Genomic DNA, 27,734 nt, shown 5'->3' with positions numbered 1-27,734 from the left:
AGGCTTTGGCTTTTAAGCCTGAAATAAAAACACAACGTACTTACTGTGACATTTTCATTTACATGGGCAATTTCCATTTCCTCTTCACATACCTAGTTAAGGCCTTAGTGGTCCACAGTTCACTGAGTAGCCACAATTTTAAATCTGATTTCCAAAGCTGTTTCTTTAGAATGCAGTTGCAGAAGACAGAAGGGGCAGATGTCAGTATTAATGCCACTGCATTGAGACAATTACTGGAAATGTAGCCTAATGGAGGATTTTTCTGAACTCTGCTGATGATGGTTTCAGTTTGCTTATTCCCTTTGGCTATAGAGGAGCCCAGTGTTAGTGAACAATTTCAGTTCCTCTCACGGAGACCTCTTCCCCCAGCTGTTCACTTCTCCATCGAGAGCACTACCAAATAGCTTGAATATAAGGGCTGATAACTGTATTCCTAGACACTGTGTTATGACTGCATCTGCCAAAGGAAATTGATTCTGTCTTTTTAAAAAATCATCACGAAAGTATCCTCACGGCATGAAACCTGAGAAAGAGCTAAACACCTCACACAGTGTCAAGAGGAGAGTTAACAAAAAACTTGCAAATATTTTATTTCCACATTATTTCCCTAAGCCCCCTTGTTGTCAAGACCTTTCTGGCCTTTAAGCCACAGGTAGCTTCTGGCGAAGCTTGAGACAGATGGCAATGTAGAGTTTCTGGCAACCGAGATAAATGTGTGTAATATCGAGCACCCACCTTGCAGCTTCAGAGGCTCACGACGCCGCAGCTCCTTCCCGAGGCCTCAGGAAGGGTTGCTCGCTAAAATCATTTTCTGGTTAACAAGAAATCTATGCAACATCTCATGCCAAGTATTTCAGAAGTCCCCCCTGAGGGATCCACACTCTGCATTTTAATTTAGTTCTACATGTTTCGTTTTTTAATAGAATGAACTGTGCATAACAACACACTTCACGATATGAAATGAAAAGCCTTTGATACAGTTACCTTTGTTTGTATTCAAATCCACAAGGTTTTATAGAACTCCAGGAACTTGTTGGTGAACACAAATTTTCTAATAAAAGCTCTGTCCCAGAGTTGGCAGTGGTCTTCAAGAACCTGCACCCATTCCAGCGTCTGACCAAAGAGGGGTAAGATCCAGAGCACTTAGTGATTCGCCTACAGTCCCACAGCAGGCAGAGGAGCCACCTTCAAACATGTCTTCAGAAGGCCATGCTTCATGTTTGGCAACTGATTCTCAGTGTCCGCCCTAAAGACCCTGAAGAAGTGAGAAGCACTGAAGATGTTGAGTGGTTCTAGGAGGCGGCCTCCTACCCCTCCTGCTCTCAGTGGGTAGGACTTGAAGGCACCAGCATCCTCTGGCTGACGGAGCCATTTCTCCAAGGACTTGGATGAGTTTGGCTAGTGGGTTTGGGCAAATGACACTTCTTGAGAGAAGGTTTTGCTGTTCGACCAGTCAGGAACATAATTTGCCTCTATCCACAAACCTAGGAAATTACAAAAGTCTGGCATTCAACTCAATTTCTTTTCCTTTGTGATGTTCATGAAGTCATCTACAATCAGAAAATCATTGCTATTTCTCCCCACTACATTACTCTAAAAGCTAAAGAGATTGCAAATGGGGCTGAAAAGACTCCAAACCTTCTTTCTGTTTTCTAGGTCCTAGTCATTCTTCAAGATCCAACCCCACTGAATCTTCACGAAGTCTTCCCCAGCCACGCACAGCCCACTGAATTACCATGGATGTTAGCTGCAGTATCATATACTGTTCAGGTCTCTTCCTAACCTGGTTTCTGTAAAAAACTGAGAGTTAAAACAAAGAATAAATATGGAGGCCAAAACATCAGCTTTATTATCAAGTGGTTTTGCTAGGACTAACCCCTAGATTTATTTAGGCAGACTTGCCCCAATCTCAGGCAGCCCTGGACCAGGGCAAGGGATAAATATGTACCCAGGTGAAAAACATACTTTGGGGATGGAGTGAATAAAAGGGAGAGAGAAGCCTGGATTGTGCTCAGGAAAATTTCTCCTCAAAAAAGCCAGAGATGGGAAAAAAAATTGTTCTCCTCTAGCATATAGTTCTGCATTAAATTTCTCCATGCATATTAGTTCTGTACCTTTACCTGGATTTTTAAGCTTCTTCAGGACAAGAGCCATGTCTTACATGTCTCGTGTCCCTCACAGAAGCAAATACAATGTGAGGTAAATAAGGAATATTTAATAAATATTTGTCTTCGAAAAGACTGATAGTAAGAGCAGGGATTGTAGAAGTTAACTCTTCACATTTGTAAAAAACAACTAAGCCTTAGAAATTCTAATCTGCTTCATCAGTAGGTTGGCCAATGTGCACCTGGGTCCCAAGTCAAATCCTCATATCCAAAAGACCTGACCTAAAACCATGCAGCCTATTCTCTATTGTAACAAAGAAAAAACCTCTATTTCATTATTCAGAACACATTATCACCTAAAGACCTTGAGCATAATTTGGCATAAGTCCATTTTTCACACACTCAGGACCTAAATGTCTATTCCTCCTTAATGAAATATCTATAGAAAATATTGCAAGATTTGGTTGAGAAAAAAAAAAAGAAATACATATCAAATTGCAAGAAATAAGAGCTGGAAACAACCGCTTAAGGTGCAAACACAGGTAGGTTATACCTAAATTCCTCCAAGTTGGTCGATGAAAATCCAGCAGTTATGTCATAATCAGAATGAAGAAAATCTGTACTCTGAAGAAATGCCCTACTAGCACACCAAGCGAACTGTGGGTGTAAAGTTCCTGAGCATTTATACACCATCTGCCTAGATATTAAAAATGCAGTTCTGGGCATAAAGAGAAGCATAACAAATTAAAGAAACTTCTAAACTGGAATGTCCTGAAATTCAAGCTCTAAAAGTTCCCCCAAAAGGGAGCTGACAAGGTGAAGACTTTTTTTCTGAGCAAACACAGATTTCAAGAGCAATAGTGAAGCAGTCACATATATATTAGTCAGTGTCCTCTCCCAGGAAGGGGTAATTTTTGAGAATTCCTGGAAGAAAAAATAAGTGAAACCTGGAGACAGATGTCTACATTGATCCACATCACACCAAGAAACTATCTTCTCTGAGAGAAAATCTGCAATTCTTTATCACCATCAACCAGAAACAACTGATGGAAACACTCTGTAATAGCTTTATACCAACCATGTTGGGGTTCTGTTACCTCTAGTGGCACTTCTGAGGAACACCTGAGAAAGTGGCCTTCCTAGACAGGGGTTAACTATAAAGTGCTCACTGGCAAGTCATCCTTAGGAGGTGATAAAGTAGAAAGCATGCAGACACCTTCATAGACTGCCTCCAAGAGAAGTCACCAAAGCCTACCCAAACCTTTCCAGTTGCTTTCTAAACTGCTCAAAAAATTATTCCTCTTACTAATGAAGCCATTTAGTCATTTCATTTAATAGACACTTACATAGTCCTTACTCTGTGTCAAGCAGGGTTCTAAGTGCTTTAATCGTCTTAACAAGCCTGTTAGATGATGCTTTCATTATCCCTATTGTGTAAATGAGGATACTGGGCACAGAGAGACTAAGTAACTTGCCTAAGGTCACACAGCTCATAAGTGATCTGAATGCACATTGTTCAGGCTCTTAAGTCCATGCTGCTCTGCAAAAGTGTGAAACCCAATAACCCTCTTTGGTCATGATCATCATGGACATGTCCTAGTTAACGCTCATCGAGACTGCTAATGTAAAATGTCTGTATAGTATTGTCAAAAAAGGATTATACAGACAATATAACATTAATGTCTACATTGTCAGCATACAGAACATATTTAAATGTTAGAGTCCCGGCTTCCCTGGTGGCGCAGTGGTTGAGAATCTGCCTGCCAATGCAGGGGACACGGGTTCGAGCCCTGGTCTGGGAAGATCCCACATGCCACGGAGCAACTGGGCCCGTGAGCCACAATTACTGAGCCTGCGCGTCTGGAGCCTGTGCTCCGCAACAAGAGAGGCCGCGATGGTGAGAGGCCCGCGCACTGCGATGAAGAGTGGTCCCCACTTGCCGCAACTAGAGAAAGCCCTCGCACAGAAACTAAGACTCAACACAGTCATAAATAAATAAATAAAAGAACGTGAATTTCTTTAAAAAAAAAAAAAAAAATGTTAGAGTCCCTTCTCCAAGTAACTTAGACATAAAGGTGTGTAGGACAGTAGTTCTCAAACTGTAACAAGAACCAAAATCACTTGGAAGACTTGCTAAAACTCAAACGGCTGGGCCCCACTCCCAGGTGCTGCTGCTGAAGGGAATCTGTATCGGTCAGCTAGGCCTGCCATAACATAACACCACAGACTGGGTGACTTAAATGACAGAGATTTATTTTTCTCACAGTTCTGGAGAGTCGAAGTTCAAGATCAGGTTGTTGGCAAGTTTGGTGTCTCCTGAGGCCTCTTTTGGCTTGCAGATGGTCACCTTCCTGCTATGTCCTCACACAGCCTTTCCTCTGTGTGTGTGCATCCCTGGTGTGTCTCTCTCTTCTTATAGGGAAACCAGTCATACTGTATTAGGGCCTTACTAGGGGCCTAAGTTTAACTCAGTCATCTCTTTGAAGACCGTATCTCCAAATGCAGCCACATGGATTAGGGCCTACCCATATGATCTCATTTAATATTATCTCTTTAAAGGCTCCATCTCCAAATACAGTTACATTCTGAGGGACTAGCAGTTGGGACTTCAACATATGAATTTTGGGAGGGGACACAATTCAGCCCATAATCGTGCCACATTTTGAGAACCACTGGTCTACAGAATGCAACAAGCACATGTGAAGGGCATGTCTGAGCCAGGAACCCCACAAGGGCAATCACCCATGTGTGCCAACAAATTGAATGTGTTGATTTGAATCTGTTGTCATTGATGAGCATCACTTATACCTCTTACTCCAAGACCTGCTGTGCTGGCCAGCATAGGGCTTTCAGACTCTCACTAGCTGTCTCAGATCTGGAGTCTTGCAGATGCCTCCGGATGTTGACTATAATCCTTTCTCTATCCTTTCTCTAAACTTTGGGACTCATAACCATAAAGCCAAGAAAACTAATACCTCCATGTATTTACCCATGCAATCCAAGAATCAAGCCATTTCTGATAAAAATAAGATTTCTTCCTAAGAGTAAAACTATAATTCTAAATAAAAATAGATCAGAGTAGACATGTGTAAAAGTCATCTTAAAGAGAAAAATTGCTCACTATCTTAGTCCTTTTAGAATGCTATAACAAAAATACCATAAACTGGGTAACTTAAAAGCAACAGAAATTTCTCACAGTTCTGAAGGTAGGGAAGTCCAAGATCAAGGTGCCAGCAGATTCGGTGTCTGATAAGGGCCCACTCCCTCAAAGACGCTGTCTTCTCACTGTGACTTAACATGGCATAAGGGGCAAGGGACCTCTCTGGGGCCTCTTTGTTAAAGGCACTAATCTCACTCATGAGGGCTCCACCCTCATGACCTAAACACCTCCCAAAGTCCCCACCTCCTAATACCATCACCTTGGGGGTTAGGATTCAACACAGGAATTTAGGAAGGACATAAACATTCAGCCCATATGGTCACAGACTTAAACAGACTTACAAGTCTTGATTTTCATCAGATTGAAGCTATTTAGACAACTAAAACACAGTGAGTCTGAAAGAAGGTAAATTGGTTTTAGAAACTTGTGGGAGAAGGGACTCCTGGCAGCCAATAGTGTGGACCCATTTGAGCAGCATCCAGGGACCAGTGAATACTTGGTCAGTCCAACATGAATACTAATCCACCTGATGTGTTATCTCTTTTCTGGAAACATATGCACTGGTACATGCCAACAGAGCTAGTGACATGAAATATTTGAGTCATATTAAGTCCCCTAGTCTTGCTTCCATGGTCACCAAGCAGCCTTCTGATAATTTCATTTCTCATGCACATAACATGTCTCCAGGGAAAGCACACCTGGTCAGGCCAACCAGAAATTTCTGGTCCCATGGCAATCACATTTCTCATAGTAAATTATTAAGCAGGCACCCTGACTTTATACATCAGCCTGTTGAGAGTTTTTTTCATATAAGGAATCTCCCATAAGTCCAGTCAATTCAGGAACATGAATAAGATCTCAGCTTCTGAATTTTGGAGCCCAAAGAGCCAGACTCTGATTCCTCCAAGTATATGCCATCTTGTGGAGTCGCCTAGTGACCAGTCATCTAGTTGTGCAGCACCCTGGATGGATGACCCTGGCAAGATAACTGACACACTCTGTGATTGAGCGATAGGATCACACTTAAAGAACAAGTGAAGCATAGAGCAAAAAGGACAGACTTTGGAGTTAGTCAAACTTGTGGTTAAATCCTGGCCCTACAACTTACTAGCTTTGTTATTTGATCTCTGACTCTCAGTTTTCTCACTTGCAAAACAGGATAAATGCCTTTATTATAAATCAGTGGTTCTAAAGGTGTAGACCTTGAATGTCTTAGTCTGTTCAGGCTGCTATAACAGAGTTCTATAGACTGGGTGGCTTATAAACAACAGCAATTTATTTCTCACAGTTCTGGAGGCTGGGAAGTCCAAGACCAAGGCACTCACAAATTTGGTGTCTGGTGAAGACCTACTTCCTAGTTCATAGATAGCCATCTTTCCACTGTGTCTTCACATGGCAAAAGGGACGAGGAAGCTCTCTTGGGCCTCTTTTATATGGGCACTAATCCTACTCTTTTATATGGGCACTAATCCTTTTATATGGGCATTAATCCTAATCTTCATGACCTAATCATCTCTCAAAGGACTCACCTCCTAATACTATCACATAGGGGATTAGGATTTTAACATATGAATATTGGGTGGACACAAACATTCAGTCTATAGCACTGGACCAGCAGCATCAACATTTTTAAGAATTTGTTAGAAATGCAACTTCTTGAATCCTGAACCAGCTGTACTAAATCAGAAATTCTGAAGATTGAGCCCAGAAATCTGTGTTTTAACAAGCTTTCCAGAGGATTCTGATGCTCACTAAAGCTTGAGAAGTATTGATATAGGTTATTGTGAAGATTAGAAATCATGTATACAAAGTATCTAGTACAGTACCAAGCACAAAAGTAGATACTCAAGACATTTTTGTGGCAATTATTATTACTACCACAGGAAATATGGAGAATGAAGGAGTCTCCCAAGACCTCACCTGCCTAGTAACAATTAATTTCATTTCTTATTTTAGATATATAGTCAAGATCCTGTATTTGTTCAATTTTGATAGATTTTCCTTCTTTACTCAGCAACATAGATACTTTTTCATAGGCTGTATAGTCTTGAAATTACCATGGTTGCCCAGTATTTCATCAGGTGGACATGCCATAATTTATGTAATTATTTCCTTAGTTTTGATCAATTACGCTGCTTCTAATTTTTCAAGAGACATCTTTGGCATACAACTTATTCCTTTCCTTTGGAACATCTCAAACTCCTAAACAGAAGAATGTAATGTCCCAGAGGATGAATTTGTGTGAGTGTTCTTATGAATGATCTAGAAACAAGTTGTTACGCCAGTGTTTACATTGGACTGTCCCCAACTAGAAATGGTATCCCTTGGTATTTTATTAAGCAGAAAAATAGTTAGTACTGTTAGAAATTTTTTTAATTACTACCAAGTTTGAGTATTTATATTTACTAAAATGTGATGTGACTATATAAACTGTTATTTGAATAATTCACAGAAATTCACAATTATTCTTCACTGTAAATCTATACAAATGATGATCTCTTTTAAATCTGAAGAACTGTAATTCTGAGTTGGATAAAAACTGATAGACTTCTGTATCCTTTTATGTGAGCAAATATGTAAATAAACAAAATTGAAAATAGATTCCTTTTACAGTCTGGTGTTTAAATATTTAGATACCTGGTAAATTTTACTATTGATAAATAATTCTAAATCCTGCCTTGTGTTAAACTGATATATGCAATATATGAACAAAATTGAAAACAATATAACATTAATATTCATATTATCAGTAAGGACAACTGTGTAGTATGAACTAAAAATTAAAACATGATATTTAGCTGCAGTGTAACAAATTTAAACATGTAAAGAACTGAGATATTCATATCTGATTCTGAATTACTATGCTGAGAATATATATAAGCTGAAAGATTAGTGTTGTTTTGTTGCTGTTGTTATCACTACCAGTAAGAAAGCTACTGTGTTTGGGAATGTGGTTTGATGTAATTATAATGGGACATATACTTATTCCTAGTTGTTGTTTTGCTAAGATCCTGGAATTGTGTATCTTGTTTATCCTTATGAAAAGGAGGGATCTTGAACTTTTCATTTTTATTAAAATTGGAAATTCAACTTTCAGGCCAAGAACTATGAACTTCAGCTCCAAACTAATAAATTGCAGAACATATAAAAACCCAATAAAATAAAGAGAAATATTATGAGCTGCAATGAGAAACCTCAACCAGGTTTCTAGAAACAAAATTAATTTATAAAAACCATTATACACTTTACAAGAAAGTATTTATGAATTATCAACCTAAGAAAGAACATATAAGACCTTTATAGAGAATATTTTAAGACTCTAATTATAGGATATAAAAGATATGAATAAATTGGGGAGCTCAACCATGTTCATGGATGTGATAGCAACATAGTAAAGATGTCAATTTTCTCCAAATTAACTTCCAGACTTAGTATAATCCCAAACAAAACTTCCAGTTTGAGGAACTTGATAAATTTATTCCAAATTTTTACGGCAAAATAAAAGAACATAGATAACCAAGTCAACTTTGAAAAAGAAGAGCAAAAAGGGAGGACTCACTCTACCAGATATTAACACATATCACAAAACCTTAGTATTAAAAATACTATGGTGCTCACTGAGAAAGAAATACATAGATAAACAATAGAATAGAGCTCAGAGATACACATACATGTGCATACACACAACACACAAAGACACTTGATTCGTGATAAAGATGGGTACCACAAAGCACAGATTATTTAGCAGATGTTGTGTAGACCTCTCACTACCTCAACTGTTACCACCTTGTCAAAACCACCACAGTCCTTCACCTTCCACCACAGTCCTTCACCTTGATTCCCATAAAAGACTCCTATCTGGTTTCCTTTTCTTTTGATAATCTTCAGTCTATTTAACAGTGATCCTGTTAAAACATAATCAAATCATGCTTGCACTTTTATTTTTTATTTTTCCAGCTTTATTGGGATAAAATTTGACATATAACATTACATAGGTTTAAGGTATATAGGGTTGATTCAATACACTTATATATTATAAAATGATTACCATCATAGTGTTCATGCTTGTGTTTTTAAAATATGAACTACTTATATGAAGACACAAAGACTTTCTCTGGTCCCATCAGATTAGGCGGAGAATAATAGCTAGTAATTATTGCACACTTTCTATTATTAGGCACTATATGATTTACACATAATCTTCACTTAAGATTACACATATCACTTGAGATTCCACATAATCAATCACTTAATCTTCACAACAAACCTGTGAAATAGGCACTATTAATCCCCTCATTTTAAAGAGTCATGGAGTTGAAGTGGTTTACCAAAGGTCACAAGTTACCTCTCTGTGTACAGACAGAGCTGGGATTTGAACCCTGGAATTCCAGCTCCAGAATATTTGAGCAAGGTCTGCAGCACAGAAAGATTTGTTTCCTAAGACTTTTAGATCCTCCACATAGTTTTAATTAATTAGAAAATTAAGTCATGATGTTCATAATTGATTTTACAGGTATTATTCAATTAAATGGTAGGAAGGAATTATTACAAAATTCATTACAAAATCCAGCATGTTGCCTGACCCAGCTTTCTGATATCTGCCTGGGTTCTACCGCACTGTTCTTTACATTATTCTCCTCTGCAGCAGGCACGGGAGACCTTTCCTTGGTTCCTCCATCCGCCATGAGAGGTCAGACTGACAAGGAGGCCTGCATATTCCAGGTCTGTCCAACACCTGGCTGTTGATGCAGCAGCGCAGGTGTGGAGGTGGGACAACACATCACTTGGTTTTGCTGGAGCAGAGAAAGGCTGGAAAGGGAGGCTACCATGGGCAATAGAGTGACGTGGGCTGAAGGGATTCAGTTTGCGGGACTCAGCTTACAGTAACCTGAAAGCCACTAAAAAAGCAAGAAGAGTAGTGCAAAGTGCAGGATGGACTGCAGAATGTGTGCGTGTGAAAAAGAGAGAGAGAGAGAGAACACTGAATGTGTCCAAGACTCTCCTCTGTGTTGAACAAACCATGTATTTAGACAGGCCCTGCCCAGAGCACCTCAATCATCTAAATTAGCTAAGAAATTGGAGACGTGTTAACCCAACCTTAAAGGCAAATACTGACCTGTGTGGCCATGACCTAAAGAAAAGACATAATTAAATTCTAAACATGAAAAACTGAACGCATCATTCAACTTTTGGGTTGAGGCTTTGAGGAGTCTGGTAGGCAGGAAGGGAACTGATGCTATATTTGTTACTGATAACCAATATTATTTCTTTTATTCCAGTTTTACTGAGAATATAATTGACACATAACACTGTATAAGTTTAAGACATACAACATAATGACTTGATATATGTATATACTGTGAAATGATCACCACAATAAGTCCAGTCAACATCCATCACCTCACATAAACACAATTTTTTTTCTTGTGATGAGAACTTTTAAGATCTATTCTCTTAGCAACTTTCAAATATATAATACAGTACTGTCAACTATAGTCACCGTGGTAGATATTACATCCCCAGAATTTATCTTATAACTGGAAGTTTGTACCTTTTGACCACCTTCACCCTTTTCCCCCACTCCCTGACCCCCTATGACAACTGACAATATTTCATTTGAAATTTAACAAGTGTGTATCAAGAGCCTTCTAGGTTTATTACAGATAATATTAATTGAATGTTCAATACATGTGCCAGACACTGAGCTATCTACTTGACCTGAATTATCTCATTTGACCTTACTATAACCCTGTGGAATAAGGAATTACTATCTTCATTTTATAGATGGAGAAATTGACACTCACCTAGATTCCCACAAAAGCCTCCTATCTGGTCTTCCCGCAATTTCTTTTGATGCTCTTCAGTCTATTTAACAGTGATCCTGTTAAAACATAGTCAAATCATGATATCAAAGAGAAGAATAAGGATTTTAATTCAAGCCCAATTCCAAAACCTGGGCCTTTTAGTAATGAAAGATTTGCTCATTTGAAAAGATTAAGTACAAAAAATAATAGAGTAATTAAGAATAAAAGAGTGGGACTTCCCTGGTGGCACAGTGGTTAAGAATCTGCTGCCAATGCAGGGAACACAGATTCGAACCCTGGTCCGGGAAGATCCCACATGCCATGGAGCAACTAAGCCCATGTGCCACAACTACTGAGCCTGCGCTCTAGAGTCTGCGAGCCGCAACTACTGAGCCCGTGTGCCACAACTACTGAAGCTCGCGCACCTAGAGCTCGTGCTCCGCAACAAGAGAAGCCACTGCGATGAGAAGCCCACACACCACAACGAAGAGTAGCCCCTGCTCACTGCAACTAGAGGAAGCCTGCACGCAGCAACGAAGATCCAACGCAGCCAAAAACAAATAAATAAATAAATAAATTTATAAAAAAAAAAAACAGAATAAAAGAGTGAACATCTATGTCCCCACTACCCAGCTTAAGAATAAAACATTACAAATACAGTTAGGCTCCTATGTTCATTTCACTCTCTCCCTCCCAGAGATGACCATAAACCTGAATTTGGTGTTTATCACTTATGAGTATCCCTTTGTATTTTTCTACATATATTGGTGTACTTAAATAATATATGATATTGTTTTGTATGCTTATCTAAACTTTAAGTAATGATACACTGCAAGTATCCTTTTACAATTTGATTTTTCACTCATTATGGTGTGAAATTTATCAGATTAATAACTTTAGCTCTAGCTTATTTATATTCTCTGCTATATAATATCCCACTTCATGAACACATCATGATATATTATTTATTCTTTTGTTGATGAGCATTTAATTCATCATTGACTTTTATAATTACAAATAATGCTACAATGAACATACTTGTATTTTTCTTCTTGTGCAAGAATTTGTCCAGAATAACTAGAATTGTTGGGTCATAACACCCTCACATTTTCAAATTTACTTGCTGTTGTAGAATTACTCCAAAGTGATTGCTGTAGTTGCCACTTCCATCACCAGTGCATGGAAGGATCTGCTGCCCACATCTTACCAGCATTTGGTTTGATCAGACTTGTTAATTTCTGTCACTCTGAAAAGTATGAAATGGCTTCCAATTGTGGTTTTAATTTGAAATTCTTCTCATCACCAGTAAGGCTGAGCTGCTTTTCAAAGGTTATTTGACTACTTAGGTTTCCTTTTCTGTGATTTGTCTGTTCATCAACTTGAGCCAAAAAGGTGTAAACACACAACTCCTCCTGAGGACAAAAAACTGGAACTCAGGGTTCAGTATTAAAGATATTCACTACTGTCCGTGGAAGTGCATTTTCAGCTTCCCAAGGCACCCCGTTCCCCTTTGCGAGTAGAGCCTGGGTACACAATGTCACCATTCTTTGTCTTATTTCATCAAACAAGCCGTCTGACAGTTCTCCCATCCTCTAGCTTTCTCCTGGCTTCAGTCCATCTACTCCAGGATGACCCAGGGTCTTGGTGCTCTGACCAGGTGTCAGGCATGAGCCTCTGAGGTGGGAGAGCTGAATTCAGGACTTTGGTACCCCAGAGACCTCCTGGACCCTCGTAATATCAATTGGTGAGAGCTCTCCCAGAGACCTCCATCTCAACGCTAAGACCCATCTCCAGTCAATGACCAGCAAGCTCCATTGCTGGACACCCCATGCCAAACAACTAGCAAGACAGGAACACAACCCCACCCATTAGCAGACAGACTGCCTAAAATCATAATAAGTTCACAGACACCCCAAAACACACCACCGGACATGGTCCTGACCACCAGAAAGACAAGATCCAGCCTCACCCATCAGAACACAGGCACCAGTCCCCTCCACCAAGAAGCCTAAACAACCCACTAAACCAACCTTAGCCACTAGGGGCAGACACCAAAAACAATGGGAACTATGAACCTGCAGCTTGTGAAAAGGAAACCTCAAACACAGTAAGTTAAGCAAAATGAGAAGACAGAAATACACAGCAGATGAAGAAGCAAGGTAAAGACCCACCAGACCAAACAAATGAAGAGGAAATAGGCAGTCTACCTGAAAAAGAATTCAGAGTAATGATAGTAAAGATGACCCAAAATCTTGGAAATAGAATGGAGAAAATACAACAAAAAATTAACAAGGACTGAGAAAAACTAAAGAGCAAAGAAACAATGATGAACAACACAATAAATGAAATTTAAAATTCTCTAGAAGGAATCAATAGGAGAATGACTGAGGCACAAGAACAGATAAGTGACCTGGAAGATAAAATAGTGGAAATAACTACCACAGAGCAGAATAAAGAAAAAAGAATGAAAAGAGTTGAAGACATTCTCAGAGACCTCTGGGACAACATTAAATGCACCAACATTCGAATTATAGGGGTCCCAGAAGAAGAAGAGAAAAAGAAAGGGACTGAGAAAATACGTGAAGAGATTATAGTTGAAAACTTCCCTGGAAAGAAAATAGTCAATCAAGTCCAGGAAGCGCAGAGAGTCCCATACAAGATAAATCCAAGGAGAAACATGCCAAGACACATATTAATCAAACTATCAAAAATTAAATACAAAGAAAAAATATTAAAAGCAGCAAGGGAAAAGCAACAAATAACACACAAGGGAATCCCCGTAAGGTTAACAGCTGATCATCAGAGTTCAGCAGAAACTCTGCAAGCCAGAAGGGAGTGGCAGGACATTCTTAAAGTGATGAAAGGCAAAAACCTACAACCAAGATTACTCTACCCAGCAAGGATCTCATTCAGATTCGACAGAGAAATTAAAACATTTACAGACAAGCAAAAGGTAAGAGAACTCAGCACCACCAAACCAGCTTTACAACAAATGCTAAAGGAACTTCTCTAGGCAGGAAGCACAAGAGATGGAAAAGGTCTACAATAACAAACCAAAAACAATTAAGCAAATGGTAATAGAAACATACATACCGATAATTACCTTAAATGTAAGTGGATTACATGCTCCAACCAAAAGACATAGACTGGTTGAATGGATACAAAAACAAGACCCATATATATACTGTCTACAAGAGACCCACTTCAGACCTAGGGACACGTACAGACTGAAAGTGAGGAGTTGGAAAAAGATATTCCATGCAAATGGAAATCAAAAGAAAGCTGAAGTAGCAATTCTCATATCAGACAGAGTAGACTTTAAAATAAAGACTATTACAAGAGACAAAGAAAGACACTACATAATGATCAAGGGATCAGTCCAAGAAGAAGATATAACAATTGTAAATATTTATGCACCCAACCAACATAGGAGCACCTCAATACATAAGGCAAATACTAAGAGCCAAAAAAGGGGAAATCGAGAGTAACACAATAATTGTAGGGGACATTAACACCCCACATTCACCAATGGACAGATCAACCAAAATGAAAATAAATAAGGAAACACAAGCTTTAAATGATACATTATACAAGATGGACTTAACTGATATTTATAGGACATTCCATCCAAAAAAAACAGAATACACTTTCTTCTCATGTGCTCATGGAACATTCTCCAGGATAGATCATATCTTGGGTCACAAATCAAGCCTTGGTAAATTTAAGAAAATTGAAATTGTATCAAGAATCTTTTCCAACCACAACGCTATAAGACTAGATATCAATTACAGGGAAAAAAAAACAGTAAAAAATACAAACACATGGAGGATAAACAATACACTACTAAGTACCAAGAGATCACTGAAGTAATCAAAGAGGAAATCAAAAAACACCTGGAAACAAATGACAATGAAAACACAATGACCCAAAACCTACGGGATGCAGCAAAAGCAGTTCTAACAGGGAAGTTTATATCAATACAGTCCTACTCAAGAAACCAGAAACATCTCAAATAAACAACCTAGCCTTACACCTAAAGCAATTAGAGAAAGAAGAACAAAAAAAACCAAAGTTAGCAGAAGGAAAAAAAAATCATAAAGATCAGATCAGAAATAAATGAAAAAGAAATGAAGTAAACGATAGCAAAGATCAGCAAAACTAAAACCTGGTTCTTTGAGAAGATAAATAAAATTGGTAAACCATTAGTCAGACTCACCAAGAAAAAAGGGAGAAGACTCAAATCAATAGAATTAGAAATGAAAAAGGAGAAGTAACAACTGACACTGCAGAAATACAAAGGATCATGAGAGATTACTACAAGCAACTATATGCCAATAAAATGGACAACCTGGAAGAAATGGACAAATTCTTAGAAAAGCACAACGTTCTGAGAATGAACCAGGAAGAAATAGGAAATATAAACAGACCAATCACAAGCACTGAAATTGGGACTGTGATTAAAAATCTTCCCACAAACAAAAGTCCAGGACCAGATGGCTTCACAGGTGAATTCTCTCAAACATTTAGAGAAGAGCTAACATCTATCTTTCTCAAACTCTTCCAAAATATAGCAGAGGGAGGAACACCCCCAAACTCATTCTACAAGGCCACCATCACCCTGATACCAAAACCAGACACAGATGTCACAAAAAAAGAAAACTACAGGCCAATATCACTGATGAACATACATGCAAAAATTCTCAACAAAATACTAGTAAACAGAATCCAACAGCACATTACAAGGATCATACACCATGATCAAGTGGGGTTTATCCCAGGAATGCAAGGATTCTTCAATATACGTAAATCAATAATGTGATACACCATATTAACAAATTGAAGGATAAAAACCATATGATCATCTCAATAGATGTAGAAAAAGCTTTTGACAAAATTCAACACCCATTTATCATAAAAACCCTCTAGAAAGTAGGCATAGAGGGAACTTACCTCAACATAATAAAGGCCATAAATGACAAACCCACAACCAACATCATTCTCAGTGGTGAAAAACGGAAACCATTTCCACTAAGATCAGGAATAAGACATGGTTGCCCACTCTCACCACTATTATTCAACATAGTTTTGGAAGTTTTAGCCACAGCGATCAGAGACAAAAAAGAAATAAAAGGAATCCAATTTGGAAAAGAAGTAAAACTGTCACTGTTTGCAGATGACATGATATGATACATAGAGAATCCTAAAGATGCTACCAGAAAACTACTAGAGTTCATCAATGAATGTGGTAAAGTAGCAGGATACAAAATTAATGAACAGAAATCTCTTGCATTCCTATACACTAATGATGAAAAATCTGAAAGTGAAATTAAGAAAACAGTCCCATTTACTACTGCAACAAAAAGAATAAAATACCTAGGAATAAATCTACCTAAGAAGACAAAAGACCTGTATGCAGAAAAGTGTAAGACACTGATGAAAGAAATTAAAGATGATACAAATAGATGGAGAGATATACCATGTTCTTGGATTGGAAGATCAACATTGTGAAAATGACTATATTACACAAAGCAATCTACAGATTCAACGCAATCCCCTTCAAACTACCAATGGCATTTCTCCCAGAAATGAACAAAAAATTTCACAATTTGTATGGAAGAACAAAAGATTCCGAATAGCCAAAGCAAACTTGAGAAAGAAAAACAAACTGGAGCAATCAGGCTCCCTGACTTCAGACTATACTACAAAGCTACAATAATCAAGACAGTATGATACTGGCAGAAAAACAGAAATATAGATCAATGGAACAGGATAGAAAGCCCAGAGATAAACCCAGGCACATATGGTCACTCTATCTTTGATAAAGGAGGCAAGAATATACAACGGAGAAAAGACAGCCTCTTCAGTAAGTGATGCTGGAAAAACTGGACAGCTACATGTAAAAGAATGAAATTAGAACACTCCTTAACACCATACACAAAAATAAACTCAAAATGGATTAAAGACCTAGATGTAAGGCCAGACACTATCAAACTCTTAGAGGAAAACATAGGCAGAATACTCTATGACATAAATCTCAGCAAGATCCTTTTTGACCCACCTCCTAGAGAAATGGAAATAAAAACCAAAATAAACACATGGGACCTAATGAAACTTACATGCTTTTGCACAGCAAAGGAAACCATAAACAAGACAAAAAGACAACACTCAGAATGTGAGAAAATATTTGCAAATAAAGCAACTGACAAAGGATTAATCTCCAGAATATACAAGCAGCTCATGCAGCTCAATATCCAAAAAACAAAAAACCCAATCCAAAAATGGGCAGAAGACCTAAATAGACATTTCTCCAAAGAAGATATACAGATTGCCAACAAACACATGAAAGGATGCTCAACATCACTAATCATTAGAGCAATGCAAATCAAAACTACAATGAGGTATTACCTCACACCCGTCAGAACGGCCATCATCAAAGAGTCTACAAACAATAAATACAGGAGAAGTTGTGGAGAAAAGGGAACCCTCTTGCACTGTTGATGGGAATGTAAATTGATACAGCCACTATGGAGAAGAGTATGGAGGTTCCTTAAATAACTAAAAATAGAACTATATGACCCAGCAATCCCACTACTGGGCATATACCCTGAGAAAACCATATTTCAAAAAGAGTCATGTAACACAATGTTCTTTGCAGCACTATTTACAACAGCCAGGACATGGAAGCAACCTAAGTGTCCATTGACAGATGAATGGATAAAGAAGATGTGGCACATATATACAATGGAATATTACTCAGCCATAAAAAGAAAGAAAATTGAGTTATTTGTAGTGAGGTGGATGGACCTAGAGTCAGTCATACATAGTGAAGTAATTCAGAAAGAGAGAAACAAATACCATATGGTAACACATATATATGGAATCAAAAAAAAAAAAAGGTTCTGAAGAACCTAGGGGCAGGACAGGAATAAGGACGCAGACGTAGAGAATGGACTTGAGGAGACAGGGAGGGGGAAGGGTATGCTGGGACGAAGTGAGAGAGTGGCATGGACATATATACACTACCAAATGTAAAATAGATAGCTAGGGGGAAGCAGCCGCATAGTAGAGGGAGATCAGCTCGGGGCTTTGTGACCACCTAGAGGGGTGGGATAGGGAGGACAGGAGGGAGACGCAAGCAGGAGGGGATATGGGGATATACGTATACGTATAGCTGATTCACTTTGTTATACAGCAGAAACTAACACAACAATGTAAAGCAATTATATTCCAATAAAGATGTTAAAAAAAAATACTCACTACAAGGACAGACAGACAAGGAAAAACATCAGCAACTCTGCAAGGTAAGTTGAAAGAAGAATGGAGTCAATGGGTAAGGGAAAGCTTGTTGTGGGAGACAACCCTTAGGCTAACGGCTTGAGAATTCATTGCAGCCATGTACAGAGGGGAGAGCATTCTACAGTGAGGAAACAGTATCTGCAAAACCATGGAGGAAGGGAAGAACCTGCTGTGTCCAAGAATATAACAACCAGCTCTAACTGGTTGGAACAGAGGCTTCTTAAGGCAGACAAGTGACTAAGAAGGGGGAGTGGCAACCAGATGTTGAAGGCCTTATATTCTGCACTAAGGAACTACTTGTCCGGAGGTCCCAGGGAATCACTTGAGGATTGTAAGCAGGGGTGTGTCAGAATCATATCTGCACTCTAGGGTGCAGATATGAGGTGAAGAGGGAAGGGCTGAAATAGAGGCAGGACTGTTAGCAATGAGAACAGTTTGAAGGCTAGTGCAATACTGCTGAGAGCCTACACCAAGGCAGTATCAGAAATGCCACAAGAAGGAACTACATTTAGGAGAAACCTGGACTAGGGAATCAATAGAGCTGATGGCCTTTTTGAAGGATACTGTTGGGGTCTGAAGAGTTTATAAATAGCATTCCCTTTTCCAAGCCTGAGTTCAGAACCAGTTAAGACATAAACATAGGTGACAGGCAGATGAATATTGAAATATCAGCCTTATTACTGATAAAGCCTACATAGGATAGGTCTCAGGTATTCAGCACAATGGACTTACTAATATCAGACATGAGAAGAGAACACACATCTACGCAGGCACAGGCAGCCCTGGACACCTGGAGGACAACCATCCCTTAGGGGCCTGTCAGGGAGAATGTAAACCCTCTGCAGGCAGGCAGATGGCAAACAAGGGGTAGAGGAGAGGCCTCAGCCACTCATGCTCAGTTAGTTCACCAAAACTTACCAACCAGATGAATCATTCCTCCTCCTCCAGGGAGGAATAAGTGTAAGTGTGTGGAGGAAAAGGGCAGCCTAGAAAAAGGGGGATCTGATGACCCTACCCGCCCCCCTCAATTTGAGGAAAGAAGAGACACTCATCTCCAACAGATAAGAAAAATTACATCTTGTTTTGGAAAGTGGCTATGGAATAGTGGAGTCAGTCAGAGCTGGGTTCCAGGCCTGCCCCATCACCCCGTAGTTGTGTGACTTCAGATAGACTATTTATAATAATACAGCTAGTTCTTATGGAAGAATTACTAATTCTAATTACTATATCATAAATGTTTTTCATACATAAACTCACCTGATATTTACATCAACTCCATGAAGAAAATACTGTAAGTATCCTGATTTTACGGATATGTAAACTAAAGAGTTTAAGCTTTTTCTCAAGGTCACCTAACAAGTACGTGACAAGGCCAAGGCTCTAATCCTAGACTCTCTGACTCCAGAGATTTGTATTCAATTAGGACATCTCTCAACACATAAAAGTCTGGTCCCAGCTCTTGGCACCTTGTAAACACTCCATTTTTATTAATATTGCAACTCTATAATGGTCAGATCTTCACAGAAGAAAGGGTAGAGTCTTGAGGTACTGGTTAGAAACATTTAATAAATGCAAGAGAAGCAACATATCTCCAACCAGTCATTTTGGAGGACAGTGTACATTCACTTTGAATGGTAAAGGAAGCATTGTTCTTGTAGGTTTACTGCTAGAGATGTTTACATTCATCTGTAAAGGAACAGAAACAGCACACCTGGGGAACAGAAAGGAAAATGACGTGGCTGGCAGAGAATATCCCCACTAGGGTATGGTGGGTAAAAGAAGTGTGTGCATGTGCTGAGGGGCCAACTGGGGACACAAGGCCACGCTATTACTCTATTATATGTTTAACTTTATTTCCAAGAAGAAATAATCAACTTGAGACAAGAACTACTTCATGCCCCAAACAGTGATTGTGTGCTTATAAGAACTTTTATTTTGGGTAAGGTGTGCAAAATATTCTTCACTCCCAAATCATGAGTGGTTTTATTAACTGGCAAAGGGAAGAGTTGAATTAATGAGGTGTGATTAGAATTGGTGCCATATCTCAGATAGTAAGAATAATGTTTAGAGCAGACATGGTTTCTCTCTAAAACAAGCTAGGCCCAGGTGAGGCAGGAAAGAGCCAAATGTTTCTCAGCCCAGCAATGATGGGACTTATTCTAAAAACTGCAAGGCCAAAGCCAAGCTGGATGGGGGACATATTCCTTCTCCTATGAGACTGAACTGTGTGGTTTCTAAGAAAAATGAATGCTTACCCTGGCGTGGTGGCTTACTTATTAAGGAGCTGAGTAAGAAAATTGGCCACGGAAGCTTCTTCCTAGGGAAACAGATCCTCATTAAAAGCACCCACACTGACCCTCACGTATGGGACTAGAGGCCACCCCACACCTCCTCGCAGCCCTTGGGGAAGCCTGAGACACTGGTCATTGTTGCAGTTGCAGGAAGCCCCCAACAGGCAAAGCTGCTGCCTGAACCCCACAGAGTGTGGTTTGGGAGTGTGCCTGATTCAGGAGCTTGAAGAGGGGGTGCCCCGTGGGAGTGGAGATTGGAGAGAAGGAGGAAACGCCCTCCTAGCAAAATTCTAAGCCTGAAAAGGCCTCCCCATTTGTGCAGTTCTGAGTAAGACAAAGCTCACACAGAACAACTCTTCTGAGACTCCCTTGTCCCTTCAATAAAAATTTCATAAACTTGCCTAATAGTCTGATAAGGTTTATCAAGCAGAGACCAGAGCAGCAGGGAAACTCCAGAAGGAGGAGGGATTCATCCACTTCCATCCTCCAGCAGAACTCCGCCAGAGACAGGCTGGAGGGCCGTCTTTCCCTGCTTCTCCGTGGAACACTAAATGGAATGGACGGGGGCAGGGAGAAGACCCCCGTGTCCTGAGGAATGCTGTGCTCCCTAATGGTGTCCCTCTACCCAGGTTAGGGAGGAACAACCTTTGGGGTAGAACAGAAGGGGTGCTGATAGCCTGTGTCCCACACAATCGCTAAGGTAGCACATGACACTCCTCTTGCTACCTCCCCAGCTAGACACATCAGAGTTGGGAGGAGGTAAGATCAAACGGAAGAGGAGCAGGAAGGGTAGGACAACTTACTAAATTCTCCAAGCACATGTCAGGCATTGAGTAAAACAGTGATCCTGGACCTAAACCCAAGAGAAACAAAAAAAAAAAACATTTAACAAATCTGAAATCCTGTGAGCCAGCAGCTAGATTCAAGCCATAACCCTTTCTAGAATCTCATCCACTGAGCTTCTGCCAGAATTATTTTCAGGAAAAAATCAGGGCCTTAGGGCTTTCCCTGCCCCTCAAGATATCTCTAAGACTGACTCCTGAATCCCACCCCACTTTCTCTCTCCATGGATATACTAAGGCACGATTTGTGCAAATTCCCAGGGGGTCAGGTTCTCCTAGGCCCTCTGCCTCCAGGCTCCTGCTGAAATTGATCTGTTCCCCACAACACTCATGAAGCATGAACTCAGTCTCTTTTTGGATTTGTACAACCTGAAATGTGTGTGAGTTAAACATGATTTAGTGAAGATTTCAGTGAGTCAAAGATGGTTCACACTACAAGGATACACGCCTTCTCAAATGGAACATAAATGGCATCATTCTTACAGCTGTCTGCAGCCATGGTAAGACCAGGAAGTGTTCCTGACCCTGCTCCCCACCCAGCCCAGCTGCTCTTCATTTCACTGGCTCTGCATCCCCATCCTTCCTTCCTTCTCTCCCTTTCCCTCTTCCTCTCAGACGAAGAGAACAAAATCAAAGTCCCCTCCTTGGCCCTGCAGCTCAATTTAGTGCTCACTGTTGGTTGCTTCTGCCCTTAGAGTCTCATCCCTCACCATCCCCTCAACCAGGTAATTTTTTTTAAAACAAAGACAATTCTCTCCTTGAAATTTGATGCCAACTAAGCAGGGCCAAGATTTGGGTGGGATATGTGAGGCTCTTATCTCAAGCACAAAAATTTGAAGGGGCATCAAAAAACTCTATAATCAAGATATGTAACATTTTAATGCAGTATTTTTTAAAAAATCAAAATTAATACCAAAAAATCCATAATGAAAAAAATATCAAAATTATAAATAAAGGTAGGCTGCTATTGTTTGTTTGTTTAGTACTCTGTGTTATTTTGCAACAGAAACACTAGATCCCAATCAGTCCAAGGTTCCCAGGCACTGGGGTCATCGTGTCTCCAACCCCGCATGTTTATGAGGGTTGACAATAGCGTGAAAACAGATTGGGGAACACAGGGCTTTATATATAGTCTTTGTTTTTCACTGCAGAGCTTTTATTAACTTTTTCCATTTGTTTCAAAATATGGGAAGATATTTTGATTAGTGTATCTAGAGACACACATTTGTCTTTTGCCTCAGGCTCCAATATGGCTGGCAGGGTCCCCCAGTAGGGCTACACCTAAGGCAGTATTGGTGCTCACCTGGTGTTAAAGGTCATGGTGGTAACGCACAGAAGCCTGGGTAAGAACTTTGAGTCAAACAGATCCGGGCTGAGGCCCAGCTGCTCCTCAACCATCTGCTGTGAGACTTTAGGTGAGTCAGTTATCTCTGTCTTCTCCCAGGCTCAGGGTCCTCCCTGGGAACAGGCAGGTGGTAGTGGTGCCTGCTTCCCAGGATGGTTGTAAGGGTTAGATGAAGTACTGATCATCAAGCACTTGGCACGTACAAAGTGACCCATAAATGTTAGTTGTTATTCTTCTGTGTGTTGTGTAATAGCTGTGATGGGCAAATAAGTTGATTATGCTTTGATGATATATATCCTAATCTAATGATTTGCCCATTTCATTGATGATGTTGTTTGAGGAGGATCTTCTCAGCATATCAAAAAAATTTGTTTGATAGTATTAAATGGTACTGATGCTTTTTCTTTCTCTCCATGAGATTCTCATTGGTCTTTTAAAGTCTGTTTTTTGATGTACTGCACAAACCCAATCCAATACTGCAAGTTAACAGACACTAAGTGCAGAAGCATCGACATATACACAACTTGCCTACTTGCCTAATAACAACAGTCATATACTGTATACCTACTACGTGCTCCATGTGAGCTGCTTAACAACATTTAACCTTGCACCAGCCCAACAAGGTTTTACAACTGACAGAAGGAAGCTCAGAGAGGCATAATAACTTATTCAATATAACACAACTAATGATGGTAGAATGAAGACTCGAACATTGCCTTGCTCATGCATTATGAATACTTCTTCTCTTACATAATCCTCTCTTTTTCTCATGGATTACCACAAAATAGAGATGAAAACAATCATGTGGTCATAGTTCTGAGACTGGAATGCACTTACGGCACTGCAGGCTCATGTGTATTTCCTCTCTGGTGTAATTTTCTGACTACAAGAGCCAAACTAAGGATTGAACCTTTGAATAAAAGCAACTGAAGAGTTGCTGAGAGAGGTTAAGCACAACTTCCTTTTTTCCATCAAGTAGGTTTCAAGGTAACAAAGTTCACAGCTTCTCAACAAGCCCTAAGAAGTTTAGAGCTGCTAATGGAAGCTCATCAGGAAGAAAAAAACCACGCTGGGAAAAAATATTTTTTATCACTGCCTCAAAACTAGGAAGGAGGCTAGGGGACCCATTCAAATGAAAATATGTGAATAAACTCACTATAAGTTCATTTGCAAACCAGGAGGTTTGAGCAGTAGGGGCTTTTGATGGCCCAGATGTTGTCTCATTCTTTTCTTGCCACTCAATCTACTTGGAGTTTTCTTTTTTTTCCTTCTAATGCTCTAACACTGATGATATTGTTTGAAATCAGCCTGGGACTAGAGACAGAAATGCAGATGCAGTTATAGAAGCATGAACAGCTGAAGCATGAAACTTATATGATCAAGAAAAGTAATATAGAAAAATCCTAGAGGCTGGTTTAAAAAAAAAAAAAGACAATGCTGAATCAGAATCTTTACTGCTGGGTAAATGAGCTGGAAGGACTATTACTGGAGGGAAAGTAATAATTATTCACACCAACATTAGATGGGACACGGGTTAGCTGTGAGTAGTATACCTTCCCTTTAAGGCACTAGGCCAGAGCAAGGAGAGGACATCCTGATTTGCCATGACATTCCTCAATTTTTCCCCACCATCCCTGTGACTCTGTCAAGAAGGGATTTCTAGGATCTGGTTCCAAGTCTGAGATCAGATTTGGAACTGAATTCTTGCCACCTTCTGAGATGCCACATACCCAGCTGGAAACCCTGAGCCTCCGTGACAGTGTCACATTCTGCTTGCTATGAGTTACATCCTCAACACCTCCCGAGGCTGCTGGCCAAGGCTGTTCACAGAGAAGGGAGGCACCCGTGCCAGGACTGAGATGAAGATGTGTTAGAAAATGCAGAGCAGAGTACACCATTCTTCCCTCCTACGGACTCACAAAAATAAGGCAGAACAAATATCAGCCAGTGGTTACTTTGCATTCTGGGCAAACTCCTAAGATGTGAGACCATCAGGCAAATGGGCCCTTCAGACACAAGTGAAATCATCAGGAAACTCAGAGGAGGAAGCACTAAGAGAAGTGAAGCAGAGGCAGTTCCCATGGCTTTCTGTGCCGATTCCAGATGTTACTGCCAGAACATTGAGCCCAGATCACAGATGAGTGCCCCATGTCAATAAAACCTCTCCATCCAGACTCCCCAGTCAGTCACCCACAAGATTCCCTCCTACACGGGTTCCTCCAGGACCCACAATACTTTTGGCATCTAAGCTATTTCTCCCCCTCTTAGGCTGTGCTGAGACCTTACTTTATTTATCAGCTTGAAAGTTACAAGTTGTGGGAGGGGCAGATCTTGAGAATGAGCATTATCTTTCAAGGATGTGCCTCAGGTGAGGTCATTGCACCGTCTGCCATGGCTGCTTCTGCCAACCTGGGGGCTTCAGGAGAATCTGGGGATGTACTGTTCTCGGGCACATTCACCACATGGGCCCATCTCAAACTTCAGGGTCCCACTTGTTTCCTATAAGGGCATTGACTCTGACAAAGGAGACCTGCTGGGGTTATTCATTCGGCCTCATTTGTAGTTCTGCCACCCTTATAACTAGATCCTTAAAATTCCATGCAGCCTTCCTGAAGCTGCAGGAGATGACAGCCTCCTTCAGAGCTGTCATAGAGGCCTTCTGGTTTCAAAGCATGTTATGAGTTGGAAGTTGATTGTACAAGTCTACTACTGTCCTTTTTTACTTGTTTTTAAGAGTAATGCAGTTAGACATAAAAAGATGCTCAACAGCGATAATTATTAAAGAAATGCAAATCAAAACTACAATGAGGTACCACCTCACACCCAGTCAGAATGGCCATGATTTAAAAATCTGTAAATACTGGAGAGGATATGGAGAAATGCTGTTGGTGGGAATGTAAATTGGTGCAGCCACTATGGAAAACAGTATGGAGGTTCCTCAAAAAACTAAAAATAGAGCTGCCATATGATACTGCAATCTCACTCCTGAGCATATATCTGGAGAAAACTAGAATTCAAAAAGATACTTGCACCTCTATGTTTATTTCAGCACTATTTACAATAGCCAAGACATGGCAGCAACTTTAGTGTCCATCGACAAATGAATGGATAAAGAAGATGTGGTACATATATACAGTGGAATACTACTTAGCCATAAAAAAGAATTAAATAATGCCATTTGAAGCAACATGGATGGACCCATAGATTATCATACTAAGTGAAGAAAGTCAGAAATAGAAAGACAAATACCACATGGTATCACTTATATGTGGAATCTAAAATATGACACAAATGAACTTATCTATGAAACAGAAACAGACTCGCAGACATAGAGAACAGACTGTGGTTGCCAAGGAGGAGGGGTTGGGGGAGAGATGGATTGGGAGTTTGGGATTAGCAGATACAAACTGTTATATAGAGAATAGATAAAGAACAAGGTCCTACTGTATAGCACAGGGAACTATACTCAATATCCTGTGATAAACCATAATGGAAAAGAATATGAAAAAGAAAGTGTACATATATGTATAACTGAGTCACTTGCTTTACAATAGAAATTAATATAACATTGTAAATCAACTATACTTCAAAAAAATAAAGTTTTAAAAATTTTGTATAAAAAAAGAGTAATGCAGTTAACAGAAGCCATAGCACTCCACCGTCCTCATCATGCCCCACACTGCTCCGTCAGCATAGTTACCACATGACCCAGGACTTCTTCTTCCACTTGCACAGCATCCCAGTGAACCACAGGTGAAAGAAGCATGAATAATTGCAATACCGCTGCACGCCAGGGTGATCACCACCTCTCTTACAACAAAGAACGGGATCCTTAGTGCCAGCAAACTGCTGAGTAATCCAGCCAAGGGGCTGCTTCCCCCAGGCTTATATCCCACGCCTGTATTTCCTCCCCACAAAATACCCACAGGATACCTTCCTGCATGTGTTCGTTCTGTTAGGTCTGGCAATTCCTTTGGTATGTAAGCCATTTCTACCTAGAGCAGAGACATTGCCTGGGTTCCCCAGAAAGCAAAGCCTGAGCCAGAACACTTGTAGCTAGCATTTAATTAGAGAGTAAGATCCCAGGGAGCAGGAGGGAGGAAAAAGCCAAGTGGAGCACAGAAGGACTGAGGGCCAATATATTGATGGATCATTGAACTGGCCATACCACTAAGTGTGACAGGTTGCTTGATTTGTAGGACTGCATCCCTGAGAAGTTGTATAAGCAGCATTTCAGGATTGTCCCACATGGGGAAGAAATGTAAAGAATTTATCCGCTGGCTCCCATGCCCATTTGTTAAAAGTACACTACTCGTGGATTGGGAAGCAGTGGGCATGGGTGCTCATGGCAGTGTTCAACTAGAAAGCCCTGGGTGGGGAGTAAGATGCTGTCAGGTTGTACCTGGTGAATTCACTCAGGGCTCTGCAGAGCTAGAACAAGAAACAGGCAAGACTGAGAAAATATGAACAAGTGCATAAGAGGGGTCGAACACAATGGGTTTTCTCAACTTTGAAAAAATAGAAAGGCAGTCTAACACCTAATGGTTCTTAGTGCATCATCATAACCTCTGGGCAATGATAAAGTCAGAGTTGGAAAGTCAATGGGACATGAAGAGAGAAACTCGAGTGTTCACAGCCATGCAGGAAAAACAAACAAACAAAACAAAAAACAGTCCTCTCTTGGGTACACCAAAAGAATGAAAAATATAAATTTCTTACCTGCATGTGAAATATATCTTTTTTTGTGATCATCCACTGTTCCATGATTAGCATTTATCCAGTCCATCAACAAATATGATATTTGCCAGCATACCCATAATGACTTTTGGCACTTCCTTTATTCACCTTGACATGGCAGGATTTCTTAAACAAAAAACTTGCAAACTTTGGA

General features: G+C 40.0%; 1 long non-coding RNA gene across 3 annotated transcripts; it reads right to left on the bottom strand.

Annotated features, from left to right (window-relative positions):
* On the bottom strand, positions 1-27,734 carry LOC118906115. 3 transcript variants are annotated; one of them, XR_005022418.1, is made up of 5 exons: positions 27,563-27,734; positions 21,460-21,509; positions 11,070-11,146; positions 1,639-1,800; positions 1-1,484 (listed from the first exon to the last, which is right to left on the bottom strand). It is a non-coding gene; the product is annotated as an uncharacterized LOC118906115 (long non-coding RNA). The 3 variants fall into 3 exon arrangements; XR_005022417.1 differs by having other exon boundaries at positions 1-1,800; XR_005022419.1 differs by lacking the exon at positions 27,563-27,734 and adding an exon at positions 24,000-24,272 and having other exon boundaries at positions 1-1,800.

This window comes from Balaenoptera musculus, chromosome 13, assembly GCF_009873245.2.
Source record: "Balaenoptera musculus isolate JJ_BM4_2016_0621 chromosome 13, mBalMus1.pri.v3, whole genome shotgun sequence".
NCBI classification, from domain to species: domain Eukaryota; kingdom Metazoa; phylum Chordata; class Mammalia; order Artiodactyla; family Balaenopteridae; genus Balaenoptera; species Balaenoptera musculus.
The sequence above is the reverse complement of the archived record's forward strand: the minus strand, read 5'-3'. Positions and strand labels throughout refer to the sequence as shown.